The 25,255-nt window shown below is 44.0% G+C and overlaps 1 long non-coding RNA gene across 4 annotated transcripts in view; it reads right to left on the minus strand.

Annotated features, from left to right (window-relative positions):
* The window catches only part of LOC108531022 (uncharacterized), a 111,467-nt gene that overhangs the window by 75,677 nt on the left and 10,535 nt on the right, over window positions 1-25,255 (minus strand). For 3 of the 4 annotated variants that reach the window (XR_001886044.1, XR_001886045.1, XR_001886043.1), the window contains exon 2: window positions 10,240-10,381. This is a non-coding gene — a long non-coding RNA (uncharacterized LOC108531022). Of the gene's footprint in view, window positions 1-2,488; window positions 4,065-10,239; window positions 10,382-25,255 lie in introns of those variants that run through there. The other variant, XR_001886042.1, reaches the window with a different exon arrangement.

The following is a 25,255-nucleotide window of genomic DNA, read 5'->3' on the forward strand; positions in this document are numbered from 1 at the left end:
TCCCTTTCAGGACCTAGGCATTCATTCCCCCAGCTACCAGGGGTGTTGGCCACCGATGGCTCATAATTGCATCCTTCTCCAGGAATGGCCTTGGTCAAAGGAAGCTGCCTTTCCCAAGCAGACAGACCTCCATAGTCAACGTTGGAGAGAGTGATGGGAAGGGGTTAGTGCTAAGGCCTGGAACTTTCTTTTTTTTTTCTTTTTTTGAGACAGAGTTTCACTTCACTCTTGTTGCCCAGGTTGGAGTGCAAAGGCACGATCTCGGCTCACCACAACCTCTGCCTCCCAAGTTCAAGCAATTCTCCTGCCTCAGCCTCTGTAGTAGCTGGGATTATTGGCGTGTGCCACCACGCCTGGCTAATTTTGTATTTTTAGTAGAGACGGGGTTTCTCCATGTTGGTCAGGCTGGTCTCGAACTCCTGACCTCAGGTGATCCACCCGCCTCGGCCTCCCAAAGTGCTGGGAATACAGGCGTGAGCCACCCCGCCCGGCCAAGGCCTGGAACTTTCGACACATTTAGGACAACTCAGCTCCAGAGCTCCCCATGAGGTTGGCTAAGGCCTTTGTTGCAACTACAATGTGTCATCTTTCTTCCCTCCTTTCCTGACAAGCTTTGTTTACTTATTTTTTAAGATAGAGTCTTGCTCTGTCGCCCAGCTGGAGTGCAGTAGTACAATCTCAGCTCACTGCAACCTCCGTCTCCCAGGTTCAAGCGATTCTCCTGCCTCAGCCTCCTGAGTAGCTGGGATTTCAGGCATGCTTCACCACACCCAACTAATTTTTGTGTTTTCAGTAGAGACGGGGTTTCACTATGTTGGCCAGGCTGGTCTTGAACTCAGGCAATCTGCCCAGCTTGGCCTCCCAAAGTGCGGGGATTACAGGCATGAGCCACTTTACAATTTTGTTCTCAAGCGTATTCCCTAATAAACATCCTGCAAACAATTCTCTGAGTCTCAGAATCTGTTTCTGTGAAATCTACCTAAAACAATGGCCATGTCACAATACATTACCAATTAATCCTATTACTTGCTTTCTCATGCTGAGCCTGGAAAAATATTAAGGTTCCTTCTGGAAACAGCCTTTAAGTAACTCAAAAAGAAGAAACCAGGTGGAGTGATAAACAAGTTGAAACCCATTTATCATCCCTGCTTCAAGCCCACATTTTAATATCAGTCCTCTAAATCTTAGTGTTCTGGTGGCAAGAAGAGACAAGGAGAGACATGTCTGAGGAAAAGCACACCGAGGAAAGAGGAGAGATACTTGAATCCAAGTTCTCAAGCAAAGCCAGTCTAAACTGTTTACCCTAAATATCTAAAGAGTCTCCCAGATGGCAGACAGCCCTGGACTGTGAGTTACATAGGAAAAACTAATATAAAAAGTTCAACTCAAGAAAAGGACCTGCTGGGTGCGGTGGCTCACGCCTGTAATCCCAGCACTTTGGGAAGCTGAGATGGGCGGATCACGAGGTCAGGAGATTGAGACTATCCTGGCTAACACGGTGAAATCCTGTCTCTAATAAAAATACAAAAAAATTAGCCGGGTGTAGTGGGTGCCTGTAGTCCCAGCTACTCGGGAGACCGAGACAGGAGAACGGTGTGAACCCAGGAGGCAGAGCTTGCAGTGAGCCAAGATTGTGCCACTGCACTCCAGCCTGGGCGACAGAGCGAGAACGAGACTCTGTCTCAAAAAAAAAAAAAAGAAAGAAAAAAAGAAAAGGCCCTGCCACTTACCCTCAACAGCCTATCTGTCATGCCAAATTTCCACTCCCTCACACCAGAGTCACAAGATATCCTTGACCATGACCATTCATATCAGTATCCTCCAACTCTCCCTGGAAGTCAACATGGACTGGAAATCGGGTGATGTGTGGTCTATTCTAAACACTTCCACAAAAAGTTGCCCATCTTGGGGTAAGACACACTGGGCACTAATTTATAAAATAAATGTATGAATAAGATTTCTAAGACCCATTCTTGGTCTACTATATAATTCTGTGCATAGGAACCATGCTGAATGTAGGAAAATTTGCTGTTGGTGGTAGTGGCATTGTTCTAATATTAGAGTTGGCCTCTGCCTTGCTCTGTGGCCTATGCAGATGCAGAGCAAAACATAACACCGAGGAAGAAGATGAGGGGGGAAATGGAGGCAAGATGATGACACCATTATGGCCAAGTGACAAGTGCAAGGATGGTGGACGGGGCAGGCAAGTCTTCCCACAGTTGTTTTTTTGTTTTTGTTTTTGTTTGAGACAGGGTCTTGCTCTGTCACCCAGGCTGGAGTATGGTGGTACGATGTAGACTCACTATAACCTCCACCTCCTGGGCTCAAGTGATCCTCCCACCTTAGCCTCCCTGGTAGCTGGGACTACAGACACATGCCGGTGCATCTGGCTAATTTTTTTTTTTTTTTTGGTAGAGATGGGTTTTGCCATGTTGCCCAGGCTGGTCTCAAACTCCTGAGCTCAAGCAATCTGCCTGCCTTGGCCTCCCAAGGTGCTGGGATTACAAGCATGAGCCACCACGCCCAGGCTTCTTCTCACAGTTTTTCTGTGCCAGACATTTCTGGCTCTCAGTTAGACAGTAGGAACCCAAATACCTGCCTCATTATAAGTCCTTGGTCAAATCCTTCATTATCTCTGATCTTTGTTTCTGAATCTATAAAATGGGATGTATTATCAGAATGCTTTGGTTGACATCAGAAACACAACAGAAAATAACTTATACAGCCACCCCAGGTTCGTATCTTTCTATTTTAACAACTCCAGTGCAAAACAATCTTCTCTTTCCAGGAGAGACTCTTAGCAGTGCAAATGAACTCAGATGTTGCTATGGTTTGGATATGGTTTGTTCAGCCCTGCAAAGTCTCATGTTGTGATTTGATCCCCAGTGTTGGGGTCGGGGCCTAGTGGGAGGTGTTTTGGTCATGGAGGTGGATCCCTCATGAATGGCTTGGCACTATCCCCTTGGTGATGAGTGACTTCTTGCTCTTAGTTCATTCAAGAGTTTAAAAGAGCATGGCATCTCTCTTGCCCCCTGTCTCACCATGTGACACATCAGCTCTCCTTCTCTTCTGTCATAACTAAAAGCTTCCTGGGGCCTCACCAGAACCCAAGGAGATGCAAGTGTCATGCTTATACACCCTATGGAACCATGAGCCAAATAAACTTCTTTTCTTATAGGTTACCAGGCCTCATGTATTCCTTTATAGCAACACAAATAGACTAAAACACATGTCCATTCCTGAGACAATCACTGTGGCTGGTTGGCATCCATCCACATTTATAGTCAGACAGGAGGGAACACCACTATTGATGTCCACACTGGCACTACAGAGTAGAGTAGAGTGGTTTTCTTCAAGGAAGGATGCTAGTGAATAAAAACATATGTACCATATAGATGTAATCTATTTCCTCTACCTCTGAAACCTCACGTTATCTGCTGTCTATTGCTGCCTAACAAATTATCAGTGATTTAATGACTTAAATGAAAACTAATGGATCTCACAGTTTCTGTGTGTCAGGAGTCTAGGTACAGGTTAGTTGAGTCCTCTACTCAGGGTGTCACCAGGCTGAAATATGGTGTGACTGGGGCTGTGATTTCATCTGAAGCTCATGGTCCTCTTGCCATGGTCATTCAGGTTGTGAGCAGAATTCAGTTCCTTGGAGTTGTAGAGATGAAGTCCCCACTTTCTTACTGGCCATTAGTCAGGGACCACTTTCAGCTCCAAGAGCCACTTTCATATGCTAACCATGAGCCCCTTCCATAGCAGTTCACAACTCGGTGGTTTCTTTCTTCCAGGCCAGGCCCGCTATCATGTTTCTGTGGTGCTTCACCATCTTGCTAAAGGTCCAGCTGATTAGGGCAGGCACACCCAGAATAATCTCCCTTTAGATTAACTGAAAGTCAAGTATTCCGTAGCCCAATCATGGCAGTGATATCCCATCATAGTCACGAATCCTACCCACACTCCAGTGCAGGGAATTATATAAAGCATGTACACCAGTGGGCGGGAAACTTGAGTGTCGTTTTACAATTCTGACTTCCACAACCACTAATGGAAAGTAACTGAAAAGAAGAGGAGACAAATCCTCAAACAGAAGAGACAACAGTGGATGACAGGTGTCAACAGATCTGTATGCCTGCCAAAAAGGAGTGCTGAGAACCACAGACAATCTCAGGGTGTAAAGAAGCAAGGTATTGCTGAAGGCAGGGCTGATAAAGGGTTCAAAATAGGCATAATCATGGAAAATCTGTCTAAGATAAGCAGTGAGACGCTTCCAGGGTCCCCTTGCTCACCCTTGGCAGGTAGGCAAGAAGTCTTCTCCTCACTGTCCCCAGAAATTTATTCTCTAAAGAAATCTGGCCAGGTGCAGTGGCTCACACCTGTAATCCCAGAACTTTGGGAGGCTGAGGCAGGCAGATCACGAGGTCAGGAGATCGAGACCATCCTGGTTAATACAGTGAAACCCTGTCTCTACTAAAAATACAAAAAATTAGCCGGGCATGGTGGCACGTGCCTGTAGTCCCAGCTACTTGGGAACCTGACGCAGGAGAATCGCTTGAACCCGGGAGGTGGAGTTTGCAGTGAGCCGAGATTGTGCTACTGCACTCCAGCCTGGCTACAGAGTGAGACTCTCAAAAAAAAAAGAAAGAAAAGAAAAGAAATCTGACCAGAACTTCTCTAGATAAGGACATTAGGTACATTCCAAGGGAGATGTTGTTAAGTGAATATCTACACGCAGCATCGTGAGACCCTGCGCAAATCTCTTTCCTTGTCTTTCTGCCAGAAAGTTGGCAGTCAGGCCAGGCTCCTATTCTTTAGGAAGAAAATTGGAGAGATCTTCTCTATAGAAAATGATCCCGGAAAACAAAATTTCTACAAGCTGACATTTGTGTATTATTCTGGTGTAAAAACCCTTGGCACATGATCACCCTGTTCTGAGGGCCACAGGTTGAAAAGTAGCACGCACACACACACACACACACACACACACACACACACCCCACCACCACCACTTCCAATCAGCCCTTCACCACTTTACCTGCCATCAAGTGAAAATGATGTAGTCGAGACTGGCCTTGAGCAGGTCATAAAAGCAGCTATAATTTGCATGACTTCCACACCACCTACTCCTGCTGCATGGCTGCCTTTCCTCAACTGATACTTATGGCCTCCAGTGTTCCTAACAGGTAATGGATTGAGGAAAAATAATTCAAGTATAGTTTTGTTTTCTCTGGGTTATTTTGTTTGTTTGTTCCCTTCCCCACTCTCCTCTATGACCACTCCTGAGTGGTGCCCAAAATGTTGCAGCCCTTCAGCTGGTGCCAGCAAATCAGCATATTGTATAAAGGAATTTGCAAACCATACTTGAATTATTTTTCCTCAATCCTTAGGAGGCTGAGGAGGGCAGATCACTTGAAGTCAGGAGTTCAAAACCAGCCTGGCCATATGGCAAAACCATATCTCTACCGAAAATACAAAAGTTAGCCGGGCTTGGTGGCATGCACCTGTAGTCCCAGCTATTCTGAGGCAGGAGGATCGCTTGAGCCCAGAAGGTGGAGGCTGCAGTGAACTGAGATTGCACCACGGCACTTCAGCCTGGGTAACAGTGCGAGACCCTGTCTCATAAAATAAAATAAAGCTGTTATTTTCCTTCCTTTTGCCTTCTGAATTCTGCTCACCATAAAATTAAGCCAAATACTTTTCTGGGGGGCAGCAAAAACTTGTCAGATTTATGAAATTCATTAACAGACCAGAATTCTCAAAGGAAAGGTTTGGAGGCCTGCCACACCTTAGACTTGACCAAAGCAGATGAAAACCTCAGCCCAATAATGTTCTTAAATTCATAACTCAATTGAATTATAAATAATGGTGTCATTCTTTGGAAAGACTATTTCTCAAACCCTCTAATGAAAAAGCTAGGGAATATTGCTATCAATTCATCCTTTCCTCTTCAAGCAAAGAGCATTCCTCCGCCTTGAACAGATGGGGCTCTGTGTGACAAATAGCAGTGTTCCAGGGAACAGCGACGGCACTGACATCTTGTATCCAGTGTTTATAAGCTGGGTTGTCCCTCTGCTTTCATTTCCTTTGACTAGACTGGAGCAGTGTTTAAGATTCAGACAATGGAACGGCAGGGGTTAGTCCCAGTCATCCTCACATTCCAGCCATTCTTTATGATAATGAGCAGGGTGAGTGCCTTCGACGAAGGATTCCAGAGAAGGTAGGAGGTGCGGAGGAGGAAAGAACTGCAAAACCTCTCTAGCCCGGCAGTGCCTTCATGCTCACTGTATTACTAGTTCAGGCACTGAAGCTGCAGTTAATTGCTATTCCCAGGGGATTCAGCTGTTGTTTTTTTTTTTTTTTTTTTTTTTTTTTTTTTTCTATTTACAGAGGCAGCTATAAAAAAGAGCATGTGAGTGCATGCGCGCACACACACCACTGTTCCTGTTTTCCCAACTGCTTGCTGACTGGCTTCCGTGAAGCCCTCACCTTCCCCATCATTATCACAAAAAATACCAGTTATCGCTGAGTGAGAAAATCATCTGTCTCTTAAGGAACAGACAGGGCGTTTGCTGTTCTAATGATTTCACCTGCACTGTATGGAGCTTAGAATATGATTAATGTTGCATCAATGTCCCCTTTGGCATGCTCTTGCAGATAAGGGCAAACTGCCCAGCTGTCTTCCAAACAAGATGGTCTATACTTGATGACAGTAAGCGGGAAAGAGCAAATTAATTTTAGAGCAAAGGGACAAGTTTACACTTCTCAACCTGCAATTTGTTCCTATGATATTGAAAATTCTTCATAGGTATTGTGGGTGAATTTGAAACCAATCACATTTACGTATTTCTGCATATAAACATCTTTGAGTGTACTTTTCCTTTCCGCCTCTGACGCCTTATACAAAAAAAAGTCATTTAATGATGACTATTTTCCAGGTCCTTATTAAATGTACATGATCTTTAAATACTCAGTCCTTAACAAATGTTTATTGAACTCCTATCACTTGTCAGCCAGATTCTGAATGCTGGGCGTGGGGGATTCTTGCCCTCATGGAGCTTCCAGTCTGGTTACTTACCATGCCCAATTAGTATAGGATCCGAGTTGCAAGAGGTGTGGAGTTTACACACTTAGGGGTGCTCATTAAGAAAGAGAACACAGGCCAGACACGGTGGCTCATGCCTGTAATCCCAGCACTTTGGGAGGCTGAGGTGGGTAGATCACGAGGTCAGGACACCGAAACCATCCTGGCTAACACAGTGAAACCCCGTCTCTACTAAAAATACAAAAAATTAGCCAAGCGTGGTGGTGGGCTCCTGTAGTCCCAGCTACTTGAGAGGCTGAGGCAGGAGAATGGAGTGAACCCGGGGGTGGAGCTTGCAGTGAGCCATGATCGTGCCACTACACTCCAGCCTGGGAGACAGAGCAAGACTCCGTCTCAAGAAAAAAAAGAAAGAAAGAAAGAGAACACAAATGTACTGTGCCAAATATTACTTAGAAAGGGTACAGAAGGCCGGGCGCGGTGGCTCAAGCCTGTAATCCCAGCACTTTGGGAGGCCGAGACGAGCAGATCATGAGGTCAGGAGATTGAGACCATCCTGGCTAACACGGTGAAACCCCGTCTCTACTAAAAAAAATACAAAAAAACTAGCCGGGCGAGGTGGCGGGCGCCTGTAGTCCCAGCTACTCAGGAGGCTGAGGCAGGAGAATGGCGTGAACCTGGGAGGCAGAGCTTGCAGTGAGCTGAGATCCGGCCACTGCACTCCAGCCTGGGTGACAGAGCAAGACTCCGTCTCAAAGAAAAAAAAAAAAAAAAGAAAGAGTAGAGAAATTGCAAAAAAAACTGTAGGCACATCTAAATGAAGGACCTGAGGCTTAAGCTTCAAATGTTTCACAGTAAATCCTTTGACGGCAAGGTAGGTAGGATTTTATCTCAGTTTTACAAATAAGAAAAGCTGGGGCTGGGCGTGGTAGCTCACGCCTGTAATCCCAGCACATTGGGAGACTGAGGCAGGTGGATTACTTGAGCCCAGGTGTTTGAGACCAGCCTGGACAACATGACAAAACCTCATCTCTACAAAAAAAACACAAAAAAGCCAGCCACGGTGGTGCACACCTGTAGTCCCAGTTACTAAGAGGCTGAGATGGGAGGATCGCTTGAGCCCAGGAGTACAAATCTAGTTTGGGCAATATAGCAAGATCCTGTGTCTAAAATAAATGAATAAATAAATATATTTTTAAAAATCTGATGTTTTCTTAGTAAATGGCTGATTAGGGGTCAATAAGACTCCGAAGCAAGCATTCCTCTGCTTGTCAAACCAAAGAAGTATAAATGATAACCAGAAGGCATCCGATTGGAAATAGCTCTTCCTCTAACCAGGGCACAGCTCAGATTATGTTGAAAAAACAACAGGCTGCCCAGACATCTCTGCTTCCATCTAAACCAGGGGACAATTTGCCCCTCAAAACATTTATTATAATCTCAGGCCTTGTTTTTCTTGGGGTTTAGGTCATTGCAATTTGTGTATTTTTGAATTTCATTGTAGTTGGGTCTCGTCGAAAATTCCTATTTTGCTTTTTTTTTTGTGACTCTACAGCTAAATAAGGAGGGTGGATGGAGCAGGTTACCATTTCCCAAACCTTTCTGTATAGCATTAGTCCTAAAGGATGTGCACCACTGTTACACAAAAAAGAGATATGTGGACATATTAGCTAGGAAATGTTGGATGAATGAAAGTTAAAACTTTCAGGCTGGGCGCCATGGCTTACACCTGTAATCCCAACACTCTGAGAGGCCCGGAGGGGGCAGATCACCTGAGGTCAGGAGTTCGAGACCAGCCTGGCTAATATGGTGAAACCCTGTCTCTACAAAAACTACATAAATTAGCCAGGTACAGTGGCAGGTGCCTGTAATCCCAGCTACTAGGAAGGCTGAGGCATGAGAACTGCTTGAACCAGGGAGGCGGAAGGTGCAGTGAGCCAAGATCACGCCACTGCACTCCAGCTTGGGTGACAGACAGAGACTCTGTCTCAAAAAGAAAAAAAAAAAGACTTTCTTGGTTGGGTGCAGTGGCTCATGCCTGTAATCCCAGCACTTTGGGAAGCTGAGGTGGGTGGATCACCTGAGGTCAGGAGTTCAAGATCAGCCTGACCAAAGTGATGAAACCCTGTCTCTACCAAAAATACAGAAATTAGCTGGGCGTGGTGGTGGGCGCCTGTAATCCCAGCTACTCAGGAGGCTGAGACAAGAGAATTGCTTGAACCTGGGAGGTGGATGTTGCAGTGAGATGAGAACCTGCCATTGCACTCCAGCCAGGGCAACAAGAGCGAAACTGTCTCAAAAACAAAACAAAACAAGCAAACTTTCTTTACTACTGGTCTTTTAAAGGGCATAATTTGCTAATGTGCATGGTTGCTTTTCAAGAGGGAAATATGGTATGCAGCTTTTCCCAAACTCATTCTATTTATTTAAAAATTATTTATGGAGGCGGGATGCCATGGCTCAGACCTGCAATCCTAGCACTTTGGGAGGCTGAGATGGGAGGATCGTTTGAAGCCAGGAGTTTGAGACCAGCCTGTGCAACACAGGGAGGCCAGGGGTTTGAGACCAGCCTGGCCAACATGGTGAAAACCCTTCTCTACTAAAAATACAAAAAATTAGCCAGGTGTGGTGGCACATGCCTGTAATACCAGCTACTTGAGGGGCTGAGGCAGGAGAATCACTTGAACCCGGGAGGCAGAAGTTGCAGTGAGCCGAAATCATGCCATTGCACTCCAGCCTGGACAAAAGCGAAACTCCGTAAGTTTACTAAATAAATAAATAAACAAATAAATAAATGTAGAGCTGCACATTATTTCAGCTGACACACCAAACTGGGATGGTCTATGAACAGATAGGAGCCTTTGAGCCAAGCCTAATAAAAGTTAGTGAGGTAGATTCAGCCTCTCCCTAAAAAAATTAGAGATTGTATAATTTTCTCCTCCCTAAATTCTTGTTCAGATCAACTCCACCCATATGTTGCTCATATACATCCTCCTCTATTCAGTGAAAGAGGTAGAAATATTTAATGACTAGAGATTAAATGTCTATAACTGACACATCAGGATCTAAATACTCAGTGTTAATCAGAGCTGTTAAGTAAAGCATTTAAAAATTCTTTTTTATACAAACACCTAATCAACAATGAAATGGACATGACTGTTCTAGCCCCAAAGACATTCAGAGGAAAGACTCACCTGCAGAAGTCATCTCAGAGGCATTCCAAAACGTTTATACATCGTACACGCCACGACGTGAAAGAATTTGGTCAGACTGGAAGTCAACAGCTCTCTCGGGATGCAGCACATGCTTGAAAGCTAATAACATTATCCAGGAACTCTGAAAAAGGATTAATAACTGAGCTTTAACACTCAGATAACACTGGTTTCTCCAGAATATCAGAAGCCCTGAAGATGGAGAGAGGAAGAACGTTTACCCTTAAATCATAGCTTTGGAAACACTGAACTTCTAGAGTAAAGGCAGGAAGGGTGCATATTTAACTAAATTCAAGGGTGTGTCTGCTCATCATTCTTCAGGGTGATGCATTAATCCTGCTTCACCTACAAACAAAAGTGTGATCTCAGCCTCTGGGAACAGTTCTGTTCTTTGGGTACACCCTCTATGAAACTCAAACTGAAATTACCTCTTTGTGTTATTCATCAGGCACCAATTGTTCTTACAGTGAATATTCCATTCATGCCTGCGATGTGACCACTGAAGTCTCCAAGTCCTAACTTACTGCTGTACAGATGTACTGATCTATGACTGCATCTCTGTGGGTAAGAGGCAGGATACTATACCGAATTGAGCAAAAGAGCTATTCCTAACACACTATTGGAAAGTGAAGCAAAGATCCAACATACAACTGCTTTTGATGGGTGCATAGGAAAACTACCAAACAATACATTTAATGACTGTAAGAATGGGAAGCTCGCATTAATTCAGCTCCTCCAAGAATCAGATGTCAAATCAGGACTATGTGCAGGAATTTTATTAGGGGAAGTGCCTGTGTGAGAGAAAATGGGAGAAAGCTAGGCAAGACTGGGAGAAACATCAGACCACCATGCAAACCTGACCCTAAGTGAAGGAGGAGGGAAAGTTGGGCAGAAGTGTCCTCAACTACTCTGCAGTCAAAAGAAGGCTCAGCAAGGCCAGTAGGTAGTCCTGAAGCCCAAGGCAGCTATGACAGGCATTCCCTGTCTTCCAGACCCGCCTTAATATCCCTGCTGCCCTCAGTCACAGGCTGGGAATAGCAGCTTTTGAAAGGCCTCACCTCAGCAAAAACACTTCAGTAAATTTTAGAGCACAGCCGGCTCCTCGCTCAATTACACGCCCCCAAACTTGGAGATCCGCAAGGCATGGTCCTGGAGCTGTCTTAAAGCTGCCTAGAAATCAAAATGCCTCTAGTATTGAGAAGAGGGTAGTATGAGTTTAGGATATCAATTAAATGTATGTAGGTTGTTGATTGAAACAAAACAAAACCAGGCCGGGCGCGGTGGCTCAAGCCTGTAATCCCAGCACTTTGGGAGGCCGAGACGGGCGGATCACGAGGTCAGGAGATCGAGACCATCCTGGCTAACACGGTGAAACCCCGTCTCTACTAAAAAATACAAAAAAAACTAGCCGGGCGAGGTGGCGGGCGCCTGTAATCCCAGCTACTTGGGAGGCTGAGGCAGGAGAATGGCGTGAACCCGGGAGGCGGAGCTTGCAGTGAGCTGAGATCCGGCCACTGCACTCCAGCCTGGGCAACAAAGCCAGACTCCGTCTCAAAAAAAAAAAAACAAAACAAAACCAGAACCATTCTTTGGGAGAAAGTAAGAAGGTGAGCAGAGAAATGGTAGAATCTGTTTGTTACCCTAACCATAAGCACAGTTCACCAACACGCTAATCTGACCCATAAAAACAATCAAAACTGACACTCGGGGGGCCAGGTGCGGTGGCTCCTGCCTGCAATCCCAGCACTTTGGGAGGCAAAGGTGGGTGGACCACCCGAGGTCTGGAGTTGGAGACCAGCCTGGCCAATATGGCAAAACCCCATCTCTACTAAAAAATAACACAAAAGTGAGCCAGCATGGTGGCGCATGCCTGTAATCACAGCTACTCAGGAGGCTGAGGCATGAGAATCTTTTGAACCCAGGAAGTGGAGGTGGCAGTGGGCCAAGATCGTGCCACTGCACTCCAACCTGGGCAACAGAGTGAGACTCCATCACAAAAAAATAAAACAAAAAACAAAACAAAACAAAAAAATCTGACACTCAACACCTATTTAACTCTAAAAGCAAAATTCATTGACCAATACTGACAATAGTTATGGTTTGGACAGCAGCCTCAACATATGAAGAAGATTGGATTTTAGTAGATGTAGGATTTTTAAATATTTCCCCCAGAGAACAATTCATCCGTTGCATATATTGCTGTGAATGGAGTTTGAATAGATTTGTGCCAGAGTCTTGGATATATGCCTATTTTTTTTTTTTTTAAATAATACCAGACTAATAAAATACAGGCCAAAGTATCTGGCTGAGGCAGATCAGGAGAAACACCTAAAACACCTAAGACCCAAGTCCAAATGGAAATTTACTACCTGATAAAGGTGGCATTTCTAATTAGTAGGAAAAAGATTGTTTAATAAATTGTGTTGGGACAACTGGTAGCCATCTAGAAAACAATGTTTGGATTCTTACCTCATATACTAGAATAAATTCAGAAAGGATTAAGGGTTTAAATGTTAAAATAAAAGTGCTAATGGGAGAATTTCAAAATCCTTTCTGCATGGTAAGGGACTTTCAAAATGTTAAACACACTTTGGGAGGCCAAGATGGGCGGATCACTTGAGCTCAGGAGTTTGAGACCACTCTGGGCAACATGGCAAAACTCGGTCTCTAACAAAAAATACAAAAATTAGCCAGGCATGGTGATGGTGCGTGCCTGTAGTCTCAGTAACTTGACTGAGGAGGGAGGATGGATTGAGTCTGGGAGTTCAATGCAGTGAAACATGATCGCACCACTAGACTCCAGCCTGGGCAACAGAATGAGACACTGTCGTTCACTTTGGTATTGTTTGTAATATCAAAATATTGTTAACTATCTAAATGTACATTCAATAAAGAACTAATTAAATAAACCTTAAAATATTATGTAGCCTGGCTGGGCATGGCGGCTCACGCCTGTAATCCCAGCACCTTGGGAGGCCAAGACCAGTGGATTGCTTAAGCCCAGGAATTTGAGACCAGCCTGGGCAAAGAGTGAGACCCCCATCTTTACTAAAAATACCAAAATTTAGCCAGGTGTGGTAGCACACTCCTGTAGTCCCAGCTACTCTGGAGACTGAGGTAGGAGAATCCACTGAGCCTGGAAAGTCGAGGCTGCAGTGATCACGCCATTGCACTCCAGCATGGGCAACAGGAGTGAAACCTTGTCTAAAAAACCAAAAACGTATGCAGCTATAAACAAAGAATAAAGAAGCTCTTCATGTACTAACACAAAACAATCTTTAAGGTTTAATGCAGTGGCTCATGCCTGTAATCCCAAGGCTATGAGTGGGCAAGACAGGAGGATCCCTTGAGGTCAGAATTTTGAGGCCAGTCTGGGCAACATAGCATGATCTCATCTCTACAAAAAATTTAAGAATTAGCCAGTTGTGGTGGCATGCACCTGTAGTCCTAGCTACTCAGGAAGCTGAGGGAGAAGGATTGCTTGAGCCCAGGAGTTTGAGGCTGCAGTGAGCTATGATCGTGCCACTGCACTCCTGCCTGGGTGACAGAGCAAGACTCTGTCTCTTAAAAAAAAAAAAACAAAAAAAAACTTTAAGATATCTTACTAAGTGACAAAGCAAGGTGAAGAACAGTACAAATAATATGCTAAAATTTGGGTTAAAATAGTGTAAAGGGGGATATAAAGGTACAAATTTGTTTATATATGTAGAGAATATGTCTCAAAGGGAACATAAGAAACAGGTAGTATTTCTTGTCCACATTTTTCACTGAATATCATTTTTTCCTTTTGAATTTTGAATCACCTGAATTCAAAAAATAAAATCTAAAATCTAAAAGTACGAGTCTTTCTGACTTGGTGCATGCTACTGCACCAAGTCAGTGAAAAGGGGATAGTGCACACCTAGGGAATATTCACTCAACATAAATTACCTTGGGTTGGCCACCCAGCTACTGACACAGACACTCTGCCCTCACTAAGTCTAAAGATTTAAAATTTGTAAATAAAGAAAACTGTCAGATATGTTGTATCTATCATCCTGGACAAACATACCTTCATAGTGATTTGCAATGTTCATTTATTTTTTATTTACTTACTTTATTTTATTATTATTATTATTATTATTATTATTATTATTATTATTTGAGATGGAGTCTTGCTCTGCCACCCAAGCTGGAGTACAATGGCATGATCTCGGCTCACTGCAACCTCCGCCTCCTGGGTTCAGGTGATTCTCCTGTCTCGGCCTCCCGAGTAGCTGGGATTACAGGCATCTGCCATCATGCCCAGCTAATTTGTGTATTTTTAGTAGAGACGGGGTTTTGCCATGTTGGCCCGGCTGGTCTCGAAGTCCTGACCTCAGGTGATCTGCCCGCTTCGGCCTCCCAAAGTGCTGGGATTACATGCGTGAGCCACCATGCCCAGCTTCATTTTATTTTTTTAGAGACAGGGTCTTGCTCTGTTACCCAGGCAGGTCTCCAAAGGCATAATCATAGTTCACCACAGCCTCAAACTCTTGGACTAAAGCAACCTCCAACCTCAGCCTCCAGGGTAGTTAGGATCACAGGTGTGCACAACCACGACAGTTAATTAAAAAAAATATTTTAGGCCAGGTGCAGTGGCTCATGCCTGTAATACCAGCACTTTGGGAGGCTGATGCAGGCAGGTCACCTGAGGTCAGGAGTTGGAGACCAGCCTGGCAAATATGGTGAAACCCCAGCTCTACTAAAAATACAAAAATTAGCCAGGTGTGGTGGCATGCACCTGTAATCTAGCTACTGGGGAGGCTGAGGCAGGAGAATCGCTTGAACCCAGGAGGTGGAGGTTGCAGTGAGCTGAGATTGCAACACTGCACTCCAGCCTTGGTGACAGAGTGAGACTCCATCTCAAAAATAAATAAATAAATACATACATAAATAAAAATTTTTAAGGAGAGAATGGCAGTTGGGGCCGGGGAGCTGAGGAGGTCTCACTGTTTCCCAGTCTAATCTCAAACTCCTGGCCTCAAGCATTCCTCCCACCTCAGCCTTCCAAAGCGCTGGATTTACAGGCATTTTATTTTTATATTTATTTTTTGGAGACAGAGTCTTGCTCTGTCACCCAGGCTGGAGTGCAATGGCACAATCTCGGCTCACTGCAACCTCCGCTTCCCGGGTTCAAGCGATTCTCCCACCTTAGCCTCCCAAGTAGCTGGGACCACAGGTATGCGGCACTGCACCCGGCTAATTTTTGTATTTTTGGTAGAGACGGGGTTTCACCATATTGGCTAGGCTGGTTTCGAACTCCCGACCTAAGGTGATCTGCCCGCCTCAGCCTCCCAAAGTGCTGGGATTACAGGCGTGAGTCACTGCGCCCGACGGCAGCAGCAGCTGTTTTTAAAGTCCCATGTATGGTTGCTAGTCTGCAGGCTCTCCTCATGGCCATGAGGCAGCAGCCTGCAACTGCTCCTCTTCCAGCTCGTTTGTCTCCTAGGCCAGGTGTGTGTGTTTAGCTCTGGGCAAGAGGCCCTGACTTCTGCAGGATACCCACACCAGGAAGGTCAGAGTCAATAAGAATGGACGTGGATTTTAGTCTCTCCTCATGGGGCTCCAGCTCATGCCAGTGGGTCCCAGCCGGCTCTTGCTCCCCAACACCCCACATCCATCTTCTTTCCCAGCCCTTCACTCCCTGAATGTCAAGTTCCAGCACCACACACAAAAACAAGTCTTACAGAGCCTGCTTAATCACGTCCACAACTGTTGGAGGTCAAATCCCTGCAACAAATCTCTCTCTCTCTCTCTCTCTCTCTCACAGACACACACACACACACACACACAGGCATATACACAGTATGGCAAAAATCTCCCCTGGCTTTAACTGTCCCTGAGGTTCCCCCTCTACCACCTTTGTAAAACATCCCCAAACTTTCCTCAAGTTATCCTGACTTCAGGGGATCCTTGGTTTCATCTTTGAGATCCCCTGACTGATACAAAATGATAGCAAAACCCACTCTATTCTATTCAGAATCCTCACCATCTTCCAATGATCAAGTCTTTATGTCTGGTCTCTTCTCTCCTTTGAGTGAGTTCTGGCCCAGGAGGCTCTTGAGTTTCACTTTCAAATACGTGTTTTTAAGGCTGGTCCTAACAGACTCTCAGAAAACATTTTAGATGTGCCTGTTCTCCAATGGTGGCCAGAGTAATGCTGTGACTAAATTCAAATCTGCACTACAGTTAAATCTATGCAAAGTGCCTGCTGCTGAAGTCGGTCATGAGAAAGCATTCTTCCGTTAGCAGCATCCTCAGAGACAACATGACTGAGACACATCAAACCCAAATAGTAACATACAGCTCTGTATGGGATCCTCTCGTTACTGTGAGAGCCACAAATGAAGCAACCTCGATCCTGATTTGTAGGATTCATGCAATTCCTACAATTTGTAGGAATTATTCATTCATGTAAATAATTTGTAAATTTAACTCATATATTTTTTAAAAATCAACTGGTAAAGATATTCAGATTACAGTTAATTTAAATGGATAAGATCAATTTTATTACGATTTTAAAGAAACACTAAGAAACAAACTTACTTTTTTAAAATCTAAAAGTACATTTTGAGATTAAGAATAAATGTAAGTAAAACATTTTGTATTATTTTAACTTGATTTCTTTATCGTGCTCATGCTCATGTGTTAAATACCAACATTGTGTCTGATTATGAATTATTGTCAACATTCACCTAAAAACTTAATTTGCTTTTCACTAGGCTTACAAACAATCTACTTCAGGTTCATTGAGTATTATTTTCACTTGCAACATGCATCTGTTTCTTTTGTGAGAAATTACTTATTGGTATGCAGCATTAGAGTTTCTCTTTAAAAAATTTGTTTGTACAATGAGAACACTTGGACACAGGGTGGGGAACATCACAAACCGGGGTCTGTCGTAGGGTGGCGGGGGGCAGGGATAGCATTAGGAGATATACCTAATGTAAATAACGAGTTAATGGGTGCAGCACACCAACATGGCACATATATACATATGTAACAAATCTACACGTTGTGCACATGTACCCTAGAACTTAAAGTATAATTTTTAAAAATTGTTTTTAAATTGTCCAGACTGGAGTGTAGTGGTATGATCACGGCTCACTGCAGCCTCAACCTCCTGGGCTCAAGCAATCCTCCAACTTCAGCCTCCTGAGTAGCTGAAAACACAGGCATGCACCACCACACATTTTTTAATTTTTTTGTAGAGACAGGGTCTCACTATGTTGCCCAGGATAGTCTCAAACTCCTGGGCTCAAGCAGGAGCCCCACTTTGCCCCCAAAGTGCTGGGATTACAGACATGAGCCACCACGCCCAGCCAAGTTTTTATTAAAAGCTCTTCCAGGGCCAGGTGTGGTGGCCCACGCCTGTAATCCCAGCACTTTGGGAGGCCCAGGTGGGAGGATCCCTTGAGTGGGAGTTCAAGACCAGCCCAGGCAAGATAGTGAGCCCTTGTCTCTATTTAAAAAAAATTTTTTTAATATTAAAATAATATATTTAAAGCTCTTACAGGAAAATTTGTTGTCATTCTTCTCTCTTCAAATATATTAAGATATTTTGACCTTTTATAATAATGATTGTATGGACTGTGGAGGATAAAAACACACACACAGGCACATACATAGCTAAGGCTTTTTTAAGGTCAATTAAGTGGCTGAACTTTTTTTAGGTCTTTTTGAGAAAGCGTTCATGTAACAACTAAGGTTCTCAATAGCCTTATAAACGCTGCCTTACAATCTATTTTTGGAAACACATCTGTTTGCTGCCATTACAGAACATTCCTCCCTTTACAAAAATGTAGGATTTCCTTGTTCAAAATGGAACAGTCATTTTTAGAGGGATATTTCTTCCACTTGTCTCAGAATTTTGCCAAGGTCTTCAGGAAATGCTTTTTAAAATTACAAAGCGATACCTGCAGTGCTACCTGGAAAGCAGAGCCAGTGAGCAGGGAAATAAACTGTCTATCAGCAAGTACTTCATGTGGAAACTGGACCTCCTCCTAGCTCACATAAAGGCGTTTTCCCTGGAGATAGATTTTGCAGGTTATTGTTTTCCTTTCATTTTGAAGACTTTCTGGGAGACAACTGTACTCGGTGCAGGCAAAGATCTGTAAGAAGTATTTAATGAGGGCCTAGGAGGTCAGGAATCATAGTTCAAAAGAGCAGACTTACATGCTGAACCTTGAATCATGAATTTTGAATCCTGAATCCTGAAGCAAAAAGGGCCTTTTCATTTCCAGGAATTGAGGCTTTGATTAGTCACAGCTGCCTTAAACTCTAAACAAGATTAATTTGTTATTTTCCCTAGTTATCTGTCTTCATATTAATGTGACTAAAAGAAAAACATTTTTTTTTTTCAGCCAGGCGCAGTGGCTCACACCCGTAATCCCAACACTTTGGGAGGCCGAGGCAGGGGGGATCACTTGAGGTCAGGAGTTTGAGACCAGCCCGGCCAACATGGCAAAACCCCATCTCTAATTAAACTACAAAAATCAGCTGGGCATGGTGGCGGGCGCCTGTAATTCCAGCTAATTGGGAGGCTGAGGCAGGACAATCACTTGAACCTGGGAGGCAGAGGTTGCAGTGAGCTGAGATCGTGCCACTGCATTCCAGCCTGGGCGACAGAGTGAAACTGTGTCTCAAAAAAGAAAAAGAAAAGAAAAACATTTTTAAAAAACTCCTTTACTGACAAGAGCATTGCCCCGCCCGCACATCCCCAGTGAGGCTGGAGGGAGGCAGGAGTCGGGACTGAGCAGTGTGCACTTATATCCTCAGTGGCATGGAGCAAAGACACACTAGAGTCTGACAGATTGGGAACCACAGGAAGAATCCACTGGGGCCTTTCTCCACCAGGTTCCACAAGAGAATTAAGCCCTGATGCCCCATGGCATCCATTGTTCTAACGAATTAACTTCTCTCCTGTGCATTCAGAGTGGTGCTCATTACGTACCAACCTTAGAAAAAATGAAAAGAGTCGCTCACATCATTTTCAGTGTTCTGGAATTCAGAAGAGGAGCCTGAGCTGTGGAAGTCTTCAGAGCATCATGTTGGAAGGGGTGGGTAGAAAGCCTGGCAGAGACTCAGAAGCAAAATGTTGAGAGTTGATGCTGAGTCAATTGCTTCGGTTCTCTAGGTCTGCAACCTCATGGGAAAGGAGTCTTTAAAGAAACACCTTGACATCCATGAGCCCATTGCCCACAACCCCTCCACCTTGGTCACCCTAACCTCAGGCTCTGAGCCCTATTCTGACCAAATCAAGCCCAACTAATTTTTTTTTTTTTTTTTTTTTGGTAGAGACGAGGTTTCGGCCTGTTGCCCAAGCTGGTCTCAAACTCCTGAGCTCAAGCCATCCGCCTGCTGAAGCCTCCCAAAGTGTGGAGATTACAGGCCTAAACCACCGTCCCTGGCCACCATGGTGAGTATTTGGGGGTGTGTGGGTAAGGAGGGGAGTGAGAGGGGATAGAACCAACTTTTTCTGTTTTTTTTTGTTTTGTTTTGTTTTGTTTGAGATGGAGTCTCACTCTGTAGTGGCACGATCTTGGCTCACTGCAACCTCCACCTCCCAGGTTCAAGCCATTCTCCTGCCTCAGCCTCCTGAGTAGCTGGGACTACAGGTGTGTGCCACCACACACTGCTAATTTTTATATATTATTTTATTTTTTTGAGATGGAGTTTTGCTCTTGTCACCTAGACTGGAGTGCAGTGGCACGATCTTGGCTCACTGCAACCTCTGCCTCCCAGGTTCAAGCAATTCTTCTGCCTCAGCCTCCCAAGTAGCTGGGATTACAGGTGCCCACCACCACACCTGGCTAATTTTTGTATATTTAGTAGAGACGGGGTCTCACCGTGTTGGCCAGGCTGGTCTCAAACTCCTGACCTCAGGTAATCCACCCGCCTTGGCCTCCCAAAGTGCTGGGATTATAGGCATGAGCCACCGGGCCCAGAGTATATTTTTAGTAGAGACGGGGTTTCACCGTGTTAGCTAGGCTGGTCTTAAAACTCGTGACCTCACGTGATCTGCCCACCTGCGCCTCCCAAAGTGCTGGGATTACAGGTATAAGTCACTGTGCCTGGCCTGTATTTTGTATTATATGTTTTCTTCAACATGTAACCAATCAGTATCTTGTCAATGTAGTCAGCTGATCAACTGACAAAAAAAGAAATGAAAAGAAAAAAGAAAAAACTTGTGACCATGCTGGGGAGCGGGTGAAGCCTGTTTAGATACTCTCCTTCAAAGCAGCCACCTTGGGAGGCAACTCACATAGCAGTGACGGCATCTCCGCACTGGGGGGGGCTCTTCTTTTAGATCACCTTCACTGCCCTGAGAGCAAGGCAGTGTGGTTTATTTTCACGCATACCTTGATTTTGGACCAACCCATATTTCCCAGCCGATTCACTCATCTTACTGCCAGACTTAACTGCAAATGACTTTAAATTACTTATGCAGGCCAGGCCTGGTGGCTCACACTTGTAATTCCACCACTTTGGGAGGCTGAACCAGGTGGATCACTTGAGGCCAGGAGTTTGAGACCAGCCTGGTCAACATGGTGAAACCCTGTCTGTACTAACAGTACAAAAATTAGTCAGGCATGGTGGTGCACACCTGTAACCCTAGCTGAGGCTGAGGCAGGAGAATCACTTGAAACTGGGAGGCAGAGGTTGCAATGAGCCAAGATCAAACCACTGCACTCCAGCCTGGGTGACAGAGTGACAAAGTGAGACTCTCTCAAAAAAAAAAAAAAATTACTTATGCAATGAAGCCAGTCTTTCTTGATTTGTTACTGACCAGCTATGTGACTTTATGATGCCTTATCATTTATCTGTCTAAGGCAAAACAATTGGATTAAATAATCTCTAAGATTCCCTCCAGCTTGAAAATACCAGAACTAGGTGATGGATGAAGACCTGCCAGTGCTGAGAATGCTTACCAGAATGTGTCATAGGCTCTGAAGGAAAAAAAAAAATAGTGAACATCACAGTAATCCATGCATATACTTCCCTGCTGAGTATTTTGACAAGAACAGAGACCCAATTATTCAATTAATTCATTCTGTGAAACTTCCCTTGAGAAGGTACTAGATGTCAAGTTCTGTGCCATGGATTGGAGATATTCAGATGAGCAAAGGAAGTTTCCTACCATCTTCAACAACAGTAATAATAAAATAAGTACTTTTTACTGGGTTCCTTCCATGTGCCTGCCACTTTACACACTTGAATTCTTTTTTCCCCAGCTTTATTGAGGTATAATTCACAAATTAAAATTCAAGATATATTGTAAATATTATGTAATGATTACCATAATCAGATTAACACACCCATTACCACATATAATTACCATTGTGTGTGAATATATGTGTGTGTGGTGAGTACACTTTAAGATCTGCTCGCTTAGAAAATTTCAGGTAAACACTACAGCATTATTAACCATAGCGACCATGCTATTCATCAGGCCCTCAGAAATTATTCATCTTTATAACTGAAAGTTTGTACCCTTTGATTGAATATGGAAACCTAAGTGTCCATTAATGGATGAATGGATCCATCTATTTCTCCTAGCCTCAGGCCCCTGGCAACCACCATTTGACTCTGCTTTTATGAATTTGACTTTTTAATTTTGTAGTTTTTATTTATGTATTTTTTGAGACAGGATCTGGCTCTGTTGCCCAGGATGGAGTGCAGTGACTTAATCATGGCTCACTAAAACCTCTACCTCCTGGGCTCAAGTCATCCTCCCACCTCAGCCTCACAAGTAGCTAGGACTACAGGCACATGCCACCAGGCCAGACTAGTTTTGTTTTGTTATGTTTTGCTTTTTTCTATTTTTGGGTGTTTCACCATGTTGCCCAGGCTGGTCTTGAACTCCTGAGCTCAAGTGATCCACCCACCTTGGCCTCCCAAATTGATGAGATTATAGATGTGAGCTACCACACCCAATACAGTTCAACTTTTTTAGATTCCACATGTAAGACAGTATTTCTTTCTGTGTCTGGCTTATTTCACTTAGCATAATGTCCTCCAGGTTCACCCATGTTGTCACAAATGGCCGGATTTTCTTCTTTGTTATGGCTGAATGTGATTCAACTATGTGTATGTGTGTGTGTGTGTGTGTGTGTGTGTGTGTTTATCCATTCATCCATCAATGGACACTTACATTTCCGCATTTTGGTTACTGTGAACAATGCCATGATGAACACGGGAGTGAAGATATCTCTTCAACATACTGATTTTATTTTATTTTTTATTTTTAAAATTTTTTTGAAGAGTCTAGCTCTATCACCCAGGCTGGAATGCAGTGGTGCGATCTTGGCTCACTCTTACTGCAGCCTCCGCCTCCTGGGTTCAAGTGATTCTTAAGCCTCAGCCTCCCAAGTAGCTGGGATTATAGGTGTGCACCACCACACCCAGCTAATTTTTGTATTTTTTGTAGAGACAGGGTTTCACCATGTTGCCCAGGCTGGTCTCAAACTCCTGACCTCAGGTGATCTGCCCAAAGTGACCTCCCAAAGTGCTGAGATTACAGGCAAGAGCCACTGTGCCTGACCAACATACTGATTTTATTTTCTTTGGATATATACCCAAAAGTGAGATTGCTGGATCATGTGGTAGCTCCATTATTAATTTTTTGAGGAGCCTCCCTACTACTGTTTTCCATAATGGCTGCACCAATATACCTTCCCACCAACAGTATACAAGGGTTTCCTTTTCTCTACAGCTTCACCAACATTTATCTCTTTTTTTTTTTTTTTTTTTGATAATAGCCATCCTAACAAGTGTAAGGTGATATGTCACTGTGGCTGTGGTTTGCATTTCTCTGATGATTAGTAATGTTTCATATTCATACATCTAATCCTTTGTATGTCTTTTTTTGGAAAGTGTCTATTCATATTCAGGTCCTTTGCCCCCACCTTTTTTTTTTAGATGGGGTCTCTGTCACACAGCAAGCTGGAGTGCAGTAGTGTGATCATTAACTCACTGCAGCCTCAAATTCCTGGGTTTAAGGGATCCTCCTGCCTCAGCCTCCCAAGTAGCCGGGACTACAAGTGCATATTACCGTGCCTGGCTAATCTTTGTCCATTTTTTAATCAGATTATTTTGTTTTTTGCTATTGAGTTGTGTCACTCGCTAATTCCTTAAGAAACAGTCCAATGGGGAAACAAACAGTCAAACGAATGGATGAAGACATACTGTGATAATGAAAGCTAACATTAATGCTTACTGTATGAAGGCACAATGCTGGTCACTTTACACGGTGTGATGGCGTGATCATTAATTTTATGTGTCAACTTGACTGTGTCATGGGGTGCCAAATATTTGGTTAAACATGATTTCTGGGTGTGTCTGTGAGAGTGTGTTTGGATGAGATTAGCATTTGGGAGACTGAGTAATGCAGATGGCCCTCCCCAAAGTGTGTGGGCACTACCCAATCTGTTCAGGGTCTGATCAGAACAAAAAAGGCAGAGGAAGACTGAATCTACTCTCTGCCTGGCTGCTTGAGCTGGGACATCAGTCCTCTCCTGCCCTTGGACTGGGACTCACACCATTAGTGCTACTGGTTCTCAGACCTTCAGACTTGGACTGTATTTAAACCACTAGTTTTCCAGGGTCTCCAGCTTGCAGATGGCAGATCGTGGCATTTCTCAGCCTCCATATTTGTGTGAACCAATTCCTTATAATAAATCTCTTTATAGCCTATTGTTTTTGTTTCTCTGGAGAACGCTGACTAGGAGATTATCTCATTTCATAAATGAGATAATAATAATAAAACTGCAAAGGAGTTGTATTATTAGTGACATTTTGTGGATGAGGAATCTGAAGTATAGAGAATGTGTCTAACTTGCCCAGGGTCATGCACCATGCAGGTATGTAAGGTTAAAAGTGGTTGCTCCAGACCAGGAATGGTGGTTTATGCCTGAAAATAAATAAATAAAGTTAAATAAACTTTTTTAAAAAGTGCTTGCTCCGGAGGGCTAGGACAGGAGGGAGAAAAGGATGGGCAATGGCTGATAATTTTACAAATCTTTCTACACTATTTGATACTTGAACTGTGTGAGGGTGTCATGGCATATGTTATTCACAAGTCTATTCACAAGTCTAGAAGCAGACAAAAGTCCCTGAAGAAGGAAGCGACAGGGCAGCAGGGTGTCCAAAGTGGCCTGAGAACAGCATCAAAGAAAGGCTTTTCCATCCCAAGACTTTCCCTGGGGTCATTTGTCCTTTCCTTCCATTTCATTAAGGTGCTGCGACTTTCATTAATGTCCTGACCTGGGGACAGGACATTTTGTTTATGATTCATAGGTGACAAGATAGTTCAAAAGAATCTCCATTCCCTGCCCCCATGTTTTCCACATCATGTCTTTATGTGTCATTGACTGTGCTTACTCCACACAGTCTCACAGTTGTGTAAACCAGTTTGGTGGGAAGTGGCAATTCCCATCCTGAGAGAGACTTCATGTTGGAGAGGACATTTGAGCTGGATCCAAAAGGTTCACGGGGTAGTTTGCCAAGCAGGGAAAGAGAATGCCTTAATCAGGTATCACTGGGTTGCAAGAAATGGAGATGAATTCAAACTAGCTGAAGAGAAAAGAAGGCAGGAAAAGAAGACAGTAACTTGAATTCCCAACTTTCCAGACCTAGGCTACAGCCCTGCAGCAACCAACACTTACAAAGTGTTCTAAAGGTGTGGAACAGCAGTTCAGTCTTTGTCTCCTCCACACTGGACCCACAAACTCCTGCTTCCTCCTTTGGCCACTTCCTATGGTTGATTAGACATGGTTCCCATCTGGGAGGGAAACAGAAGGTAGGATCATAGGAGCAGGAGTCTGAATGATCTCATGCTTGGAGATCATGTGGAGATGCAGTCCGTATCTATTTTTCTGCCAAATGAAAGAAAATATCCTTTCTGAATGAACCACAGCAGTGGAGAAAGTGTGGTGGATCTGAGGAAGTCAACTACCAACTCCCACCACACACAGGA

The sequence above is a fragment of the Rhinopithecus bieti genome, unplaced genomic scaffold (assembly GCF_001698545.2).
Source record: "Rhinopithecus bieti isolate Rb0 unplaced genomic scaffold, ASM169854v2 scaffold_8309, whole genome shotgun sequence".
Classification (NCBI taxonomy): Eukaryota; Metazoa; Chordata; class Mammalia; order Primates; family Cercopithecidae; genus Rhinopithecus; species Rhinopithecus bieti.